Source organism: Chlorocebus sabaeus, chromosome 16 (genome assembly GCF_047675955.1).
Source record: "Chlorocebus sabaeus isolate Y175 chromosome 16, mChlSab1.0.hap1, whole genome shotgun sequence".
Taxonomy (NCBI): domain Eukaryota; kingdom Metazoa; phylum Chordata; class Mammalia; order Primates; family Cercopithecidae; genus Chlorocebus; species Chlorocebus sabaeus.
Window position 1 is genome coordinate 68,259,220 of NC_132919.1, and position 9,092 is coordinate 68,268,311.

At 48.6% G+C, this 9,092-nt stretch overlaps 1 long non-coding RNA gene across 1 annotated transcript; it reads right to left on the reverse strand.

Moving 5' to 3' along the window:
* Window positions 1–429: 429 nt before the first annotated feature.
* Window positions 430–8,956, reverse strand: LOC140708689 (uncharacterized). Its single transcript, XR_012088895.1, has 3 exons — window positions 7,309–8,956; window positions 6,537–6,612; window positions 430–4,101 (listed from the first exon to the last, which is right to left on the reverse strand). It is a non-coding gene; the product is annotated as an uncharacterized lncRNA (long non-coding RNA).
* Between the last annotated feature and the right edge of the window lie 136 nt (window positions 8,957–9,092).

Sequence of the window (9,092 nt, forward strand, 5' to 3'; positions counted from 1 at the left end):
AATGATCATGCCAAATAAGGATCCTGCCTGGGAAATGACGGGGGTCAGAGAAGCCAGATGGAGAGAATTGACAGAGAATTAACAGTACTCACTGTGGAGGTGAGGAAGGGGAGCTCCAGAGGCCCATCCCCCTCCCAGCATGAGTTTGCATGGGGAGGGCAAAGACATTTAAAGAGAGAGGAGTTGGAGCCTGGTGACTCCCACCCTGTGATGCACATAAGTTGAAGTAGGAGAGAGAAGGTGGTGCGCAGGAAAACAAGCCGCAGTGCCTGCCTCCATCTCAGCCACTCATGCATCCCCAGCACTTCCCCAATCTGAGACTCAGTTTCTTTGTCTCTACAATGAAGGATTTGGCCCAGACAGATCTCCAAGGTGCCTCATGGCTCTAATATTCTCTGATTTGATGGCTGCAGCCTTTGGCAAACGTGCATAAAATAGATTAGTTTTAGCAGTAGTAAAAACAAAACTGAAAATCAGATTTATCATTTTAATTAAATATACTTTACATTCTCAATTTCTAGGGAGCAAAATGCTCCCCCCTCCATCAGTTTTCTCTTTGTGGGAGACATTCATGTCTGACATGCAATTTAAGAAAATACCAAACCACATTGTAAGATACACAATTAACAAGACCCTAACAAGCATTTCTTTTTTTTTTTTTTTGAGACGGAGTCTTGCTCTGTTGCCCAGGCTGGAGTGCAGTGGCCGGATCTCAGCTCACTGCAAGCTCCGCCTCCCGGGTTTACGCCATTCTCCTGCCTCAGCCTCCCGAGTAGCTGGGACTACAGGCGCCCGCCACCTCGCCCGGCTAGTTTTTTGTATTTTTTAGTAGAGACGGGGTTTCACCGGGTTAGCCAGGATGGTCTCGATCTCCTGACCTCGTGATCCACCCGTCTCGGCCTCCCAAAGTGCTGGGATTACAGGCTTGAGCCACCGCGCCCGGCCACAAGCATTTCTTAACAGGAAAGTGGGGCTTGGTGGGGCGGGGGAAGAACATAAAAAGGAAATGTCAAGAAGGGGAGGGTCAGGTGGGATCAGGAGCCCAGAGAACTGGGTATCAGGCTAGTAAGAACAACGTGCTATTGTTTTTACTCAGCCCTCAGAAGTCACTATCTCTGGAACTCTGTGGAGCTGGGGAGTTTGAAGCGTGTGGTTTGGTTCCCTCTCCCTGGGTGACATAAGGCAAATTGCTCTCTGGACTTTAGAATGCTCAATTATAAAATGGAACTAAACATACCTACTTTGAGGAATGCTGGGAAAATGTAATAAGATATCTGAAAAGGTTTAGGAAAACAATAAAGGGTAAAGCACACATGCGAACACTGTATTTATTTTATTTTATTTATTTATTTATTTTTTTGAGATAGAGTTTTGCTCTTGTTGCCCAGGCAGAAGTGCAATGATGCGATCTTGGCTCACTGCAACCTCCGCCTCCTGGGTTCAAGCGATTCTTTTGCCTCAGCCTCTCAAGTAGCTGGGATTATAGGTATGCACCACTATGCCCAGCTAATTTTGTATTTTTAGTAGAGAGAGTGTTTTGTCATGCTGGTCAGGCTGGTCTCAAACTCCTGACCTCAAATGATCCACCTGCCTCTGCCTCCCAAAGTGCTGAGATTACAGGTGTGAGCCACTGTGCCTGGCCCAAACACTGTATTTTGGAAACTCAAGTTGGGGTCCAGAATGCCTGGTCCCCATCTGGTTAGGTATCATGTCCTCTCAGCCTGTGTCCCCCTAACATCCTTTCTTTCTGCCATCCTCTTCTCCACCCAGGCACGTGGTCCCCACAAAGCAAGAGGAAAGCAGTGCCTCTACCCAGCAGGAGCATCATTTTCTGGGCTCTGGGCTCTGTGGCTCCAGATCATTAACTAACAACCGGGGTTGTAAATTACCAGATAAATCTGGGCTGGGGTCGCCAGTAGGATAGATGAGAATCAACAGGAGAAATAAATCTACAGCAGCAGCTCCCTGAGTTTCAGGAAAGCCCTATAGCCTGGGGACAGTCAGGGACTAGTGAGAGAGGAGTTTCTGTTTTGGGTAAAAACAAAAACAAGGCTGGGCATGGTGACTCAGGGCTTGATTGCCTGAGTTCGCGAGTTCGAGACCAGCCTGGGCAACATGGCAAAACTTTGACTCTACAAAACATATAAAATTTACGCGCCGGGCGCGGTGGCTCACGCCTGTAATCCCAGCACTTTGGGAGGCCGAGGTGGGTGGATTGCCTGAGGTCAGGAGTTCAAGATCAGTCTGGCCAACATGGTGAAACCCCGTCTCTACTAAAAATACAAAAAAATTAGCCAGGCGTGGTGGCGTGCACCTGTAATCCCAGCTACACGGGAGGCTGAGGCAAGGGAATTGGCTGAACCAGTGGAGGCTGCAGTTAGCCGAGATTGCGCCACTGTACTACAACTTGGGCAATAGAGCGAGACTCCGTCTCAGAAAAACAAAAACAAAAAATACAAAAATTAGCTGGGAGTGGTGGCACCTGCCTACTGAGATTGCACCACTGCACTCCAGCCTGAGTGACAGAGCGAGACCCTGTCTCTTAGGGAAAAAAAAAAAAAAATCAAGGCCAGTGTGGTAGCTCACACCTGTAATCCCAACACTTTGGAAGGCCAAGACAGGAGGATCCCTTGAGGCTAGGAGTTCAAGACCAACCTGGGCACCAGAGCAAGACCCTGACTCTGCCCCCCCCCCCAAAAAATAATAATAATTAAAAATAATTTTTTAAAAATCTCAGAAATAAAACCAGGAATTCTCCCCACCACCCATTACCACCATTCTCCCAAAAGGATTCAGGTAAGAGTCAAGTCCCCAGGCTTCTGCCAGTGCTGACAGAGCTGTCCCTGTCCTTGCCTTATCGAGCTGGGGTGTCCACTCAGTTGCACATTATTCCTGACGACAAGAGCAAATATAGACACTCTCAGAGGGCTGAGGAGAGGCTAAGTGGAATAAGCGGTGTTTAATCTTTAACGAGAGAAATTGCCTTCCCTTAGCGGAGCCCCCTCCGGCAGGCGCTGTGGCTCCTCATAATTCAAGTCCGTACTTAATTAAAAAGGGGAGCATCCTGGGCTCTCCCCAACTGGCACCAATTCCATTCTCATCCTTCAGCCTGCTGACATTTGTCTGTTTGTCTCTCTTCAACAGAAAGAGAAAAAAATCAAAAGGTGAAGAAAATGTTATATCCTGCAGCTTTCTGAGAGGTCCCGTCCTTGAGCTGGGGCGCTTCATCTAGAAGCAGAGAGGGTTGAAATCTAACAGGAGGAGACAGAACAGGACAAGGAATGCTTTGCATTTTGGAGAGAGCCCTGAGCTACTGCAAATAGCAAGGATGAAAAGCTAAAGTCACCAGCACCTTCTAAAAATAAAACTTGGTCTCCTTGGGGCATCCTTGATTGCTGGCCTCCGGCACTGGGCTCCAACATTTCCTCCTGGGACAATATTCCAGAAGAAAGGACGATGCATTTATTTAGCCTTGTTTAAAAATATTAAGGTGCGGTGACTCATGCCTGTAATCCCAGCACTTTGGGAGGTTGAGGCAGGCGGATCACGAGGTCAGGAGATAGAGACCATCCTGGCTAACATGGTGAAACCCCGTCTCTACTAAAAATACAAAAAATTAGCCGGGAGTGGTGGCAGGCACCTGTAGTCCCAGCTACTCGGGAGGTTGAGGCAGGAGAATGGCGTAAACCCGGAAGGTGGAGCTTGCAGTGAGCCGAGATTGTGCCACTGCACTCCAGCCTGGGCGACAGAGCAAGACTCTGTCTCAAAAAAAAAAAAAAAATTAAGATGTTTCTCACTGGGATCCTGACAAGTTCCAATTACAGCTCCCCAAAAGGTAATACTCCCCCGCAATAAATAATTGTAAAACAATCCCTTGTGGACTTGGCTCCACAGAGGTCATTGTGTTCATTCTTTTACTCCTGGGAATGTCACACTGTCACACACAAGTCGGGGTGAGGAGGGAACCAGAATCTCCCACCTCAAACTCTTAACTGCAGCTCGGTCTGCTCTGTCTGCCAGAAGAAATCCTTCATGAGTCCGGCTGGGACAATCTGATCTTCTCCTTCTGTTTCTCCCAAGGTACTCGAGGATGTCCAATGCCTGTACCACCCAAGGGAAAAAGAGTCCTCATCTTTAGAACTTTTATATGAAGACTGCTCTCCTCCTCCACAGGATGCCCCTAGGAATGGAGCAAGACATCAGCTTTATCTGTGAGCTTCCTCTTTAGCCCAATACACGGCCATCTAGCAGGCTGAGGGAGAGCCCCATTTCTTTGGAGTTTCAAGAGAGATCTCAGGCTAAGTAGAAGATGGAGAGGAACAAGGGAAGTAGTTGCTTTACCTCCCTGCCCAGCACGTTCTCCAAAAGTGGTGCCTTTCCAACCACGTTGAAGGTAATATATATTGACAAGATATTTGTAAAGACATCTATGATTAAAAAATAAAAACCAGGGCTGGGCGCGGTGGCTCAAGCCTGTAATCCCAGCACTTTGGGAGGCCGAGACGGGCAGATCATGAGGTCAGGAGATCGAGACCATCCTGGCTAACACGGTGAAAACCCGTCTCTACTAAAAAAATACAAAAAACTAGCCAGGCGAGGTGGCGGGCGCCTGTAGTCCCAGCTACTCGGGAGGCTGAGGCAGGAGAATGGCGTAAACCCGGTAGGCGGAGCTTGCAGTGAGCTGAGATCTGGCCACTGCACTCCAGCCCGGGCGACAGAGCCAGACTCCGTCTCAAAATAAATAAATAAATAAAAGTAAAAATAAAAATAAAAACCAGGCTGGGTATGATGGATCATGCCTATAATCCCAGCACTTTGGGAGACCAAGGCAAGAAAATCATTTGAGCCCAGGAGTTTGAGACAATCCTGGGCAACATAGCGGGACCCCATCTCTACAAAAAATTTAAAAAATTAAAAAATTAAAAATTTAAAAAGCCAGTTGTGGTGGCGAGCACCTGTAGGCCTAGCTACTCAGGAGGCTGAGGAGGGAGAATCACTTGAGCCCAAGAGGTCGAGGCTGCAGTAATGAGCCATGATGGTTCCACTGCACTGCAGCCTGGGTGACATAATGACAACTTGTCCCTGCGCCTCCCCCACAAAAAAAAAAATCTGCTTAGTTCTATAACATTAAAACAATAAATAAATAAATAAGAAAAAGAAAAATGAGCACCAGGCATTTTGGTGTAGGCAGTTAATTTCAGGGGTACATATCCATGTACCCATCATTCAGAAGCCCTGCAGTTTAGAGGAAGCAGTGTGAAAGGGGGACAGTGACACAAGACAAAAGGAAGTCAAAGAGTGGCATGTTTTGGTTATCCTGACCCACCAGCCCATGGGGAGGACCCCAGGCTCCCCCTCTTTCATCCCCACCACCTGACCTCTCTGGTTCATTCCTCTAGTGTCTCCGGTCTGGGAGACACTAAGGCGACATAGGACATTACTTGACCCTATTTATCTCGTCCATCTGACCTTGCGGAGCCAAGGTTACCCCACTGGGTTCCACCCTTTAAGGCTCTGGAACTCAACTCTTCCAGACCATGAGGAAGCCAGGCCTTGAGGATACTTCCATCCTCCTCTCACAGACACATGGCATAGGTCACCCACATGATGTCCCCAGCTAACCCAACCCAGAGAACCAAATCCAGCCCTATGCCGCTCATTCTTTGAAACCTGCCCTGGGGAAAGCCTGCTTCTCTGATGGCTCCTGAGCCACCTTGATATCGGATCCAGGTGAATCCAATAGCTTCCTCTCCCTACTCATCACAGTGCTCTGATCTTCCAGCCTCCTGAGCAAGCCATAGCCTGCCTTTATATGAACATTTGCATATCAAAGCCTCACATTTACATTTTATAACTTAGGCTTCTGGGAAACAGGTCAGAGTTCAGCCCCCAGTCTACTAGCATAGCCGGGAAAGAAGCATTTACCTGTGCAACCCCCACCAAAGTTGTGTTGGAGGGTGTCAGGGAGTACGCTGCATGTGTCCGTGAAGCTGTGTGTCCAGGAGGGGAATGTGAGCGTCCTGCATCCCAGAGTGTTCCTGTGTATCTCTGGCTCAGGGGTGGGCTCCATCTGGCCCGTTATGTGGTCCTTCAAGGTGTTTGCATGCCTGTGAGTCTGTTTGGGGTGTCCTCAGTCTGTTGTGGGAGCCCTTGGGGTAGATGTGTGTTTGTGAGGGCTCTGTTTCCTCATTTGTAAAATGGGAATGAAAATCCTAATACTTACCTCACAGGATCGTTATGAGGTTGCCTTAGTTAATGTAGGTCATGCACTTACAGCAGGGCATGGCTCAGTACATGTCAGTTATTGTGACTCAATTCCCAATAGAAATTCCAGCCCCTCTATTCCCTCCTCCCCAACTACTTCCAGTGGTGTAAGAGGCGAGTGTTCCCCTTGGAAATATCACTGTTCTGAGCCTGGACATTAAATCAGAGGTCAGTGACAGCAGCAGTATCTTCTCTTACCCTGAGGGAGGAAGGCCCCTCAGCCTCTGCCAGGGCTGGGGAGGATTGGGAATGTGGAGGGGACACTTACTCACCAGGGAACCAGGGGTCCTCCAGAAGAATGTAAGAACTCAGAACCAGCAGCCTGGGCAACATAGTGAGACCCTGTCTCTACAAAAACAAACAAACAAACAAACAAACAAACACATTAGCCAGGCATGATAGTGCATGCCTGTAGTCCCAGCTGCTTGGGAGGCTGAGATGGGAGGATCGCTTGAAGCCAGGAGTTTGAGGTTACAGTGAGCTATGATGGCACCACCGTACTCCAATCTGGGTGACAAACGGAGACCCTCCTGTTTCTCTCTTTAAAAAAAAAAAAAAAAAAAAAAAAAAAAGGCTGGGCTTGGTGGCTCATGCCTTTAATCCCAGCACTTTAGGAGGCCAAGGTGGTGGATCACCTGAGGTCAGGAGTTCGAAACCAGCCTGACCAACATGGTGAAACCCTGTCTCTACTAAAAATACAAAAAATTAGCCAGGCATGGTGGCGGGCACCTGTAATCCCAGCTACGCGGGAGGCTGAGGCAGGAGAATTGCTTGAACCTGGGAGGTGGAGGTTTCAGTGAGCTGAGATTGCGCCTTTGCACTCCAGCCTGGGCAACAAGAGTGAAACTCTGTCTCAAAAACAAAAACAAAAAAACTCAGAACCAGAGGGGCCCTGGCACCCCTAGAGAGGCCCCATCCTACTGAAGGGCCCAGTACCAACTTAAAGACCCACTGGACTCTTCTTCGTTGTCATGGAGATCACACTAGAACTGCCTTCCAGGAAGAACGCTGTCCTCCTCTCCACCTCTCTTGGCCAGAACTCACACTTGTCTCCAAACTGGTTCCATCCAACCCAAAGCTGGGATTTGCTTGGGCTTGTTTCTCCTTCCTTGGGCAGGGTTCCTGCTAAGATCAATTAGTTTGGTCTTTATTGTACCTATTCACTACACAAGCATTTCATGCCACCCTCATAAGCATGCAGACAGGCTGAGGAGGACTTACAGAGGCAAATGAGCTCTGGAGAGCTCTCCATAGATAAGGATGTCTACACCATGAGGCAGAATGAAAAACATCCACACCAGAGATAGAGTTAAGAATGTTGTATGGGGATAAAAGGAACTGATTCAGGTTATCATGGAAGGCTTCCTGGAGAGGACAATAGACACGAGTCTTATAGAATATTGTAGCACCTATAGAAAGGGAAGTTTATTTTCATTTGCCCAAGCTGATCTCATGGAATGAGCCCTTAAGAACGCTAAACAGCAATTTTATGTTTTAGCCCCAGTTCTAGCCAGACAGGCCCAAAGAGCTTACATGTGTCATTTCCTTCTCTGAAACTCGACTGCCTCATCTGTAAAGTGGCGGGTGTTAGGTTAGATGAATTTGGGAAGCCACTCCTGCTGGCCTGGCATTTGAACATTCTTTTGTGTTTATCACAAACAGGCAGGAGGCAAAATCAGGCTGTCCTCAAAGGAGTGCATAGGCTGGAGACACACAGAATTGTCTCAGAAAAAAGGCCTTTGAGGATTCATGTCTTTTGTGCCCCCATGGCCACAGCCCAATCACCCCAGCTCCCCTCAGATGTCTGTCTTGGTCATAGCTGCTTGCCTGGAACCCAGCACTGTATCTGACACAATAAATGCTTATTGAAAGAAGTGATGAATGGATGAGATGACAGAGACTATGACCAGCTTCTTAGCTAAAACTGAAACCCATCCTGCCTCCAGATCATCCTCAGATAAGAGGGAAGATGGCAGAGAGGGAGCTACACTTTCAGAAATCATCTACCCTGGGGCTTCTGGTTTCTGCTGCAATCAATAGAAAGTGGGTCACAAAACAGCACTGCAGAGAACAGACCCTTGAGGAAAAGCCTGGTTTCTGTGCCAGTTTACATTTATTAATCACCTACTGTGTATCAGTTGTTACATAGCTTAACTCATTTAATCATGGCTTCAGAGGGGTGTACAGGAGAGTGTGAGGGATTTGAGGTTCTAAACCCCAGAGGTGCTGACTAGCTAAGTGACCTCAGGCGAGTTACCATCCCTCTCTGAGCTTTCATTTTTAATATCTGTAAGATAAAAACGATCCATTCCGCCGGGTTATGGGAACGAAATGAGCACGTGGAAGCGGAGCGCTTCATAAATGCTAGTTATTATTGTTCCTCTGGGCACACAAGCCCGGTCGCCTCCCTCCTGGGCGCACACAGACATGTTCATACTCCCACGTACACGCAGATGCAGAGACATGTGCAGACGCCAGCCGGAGGAGCTCGCGGCGCATCAGACCCAAGACCGTGGCGGAGACGGGGGAGAAGCCGCGGGGTCCTCGGCTTCTCTTTTTCTCTCGGTTCTTTATGAATGAAACTCCGGCCGCGAGTTTTATTTTTTTATGAATGGGAGCCGGAGCAGTGAATGAAGCCGGGAGCCAACCCCTACATTCTGATTGGCCCCCGCGGCTGGGAAACTCCGCCCCCCGGCCAGGCCGGACGACTCTCCGGATTGGCGGGCGTGCCCAGCCCTGGGGTTCCATTCACAAAAGTCAATGAAACAAAGGGAACCGGGGTAGGTGGGGTGGGGGGGAAGAGACGAGGCCGAGCGAAGGAAATGCAC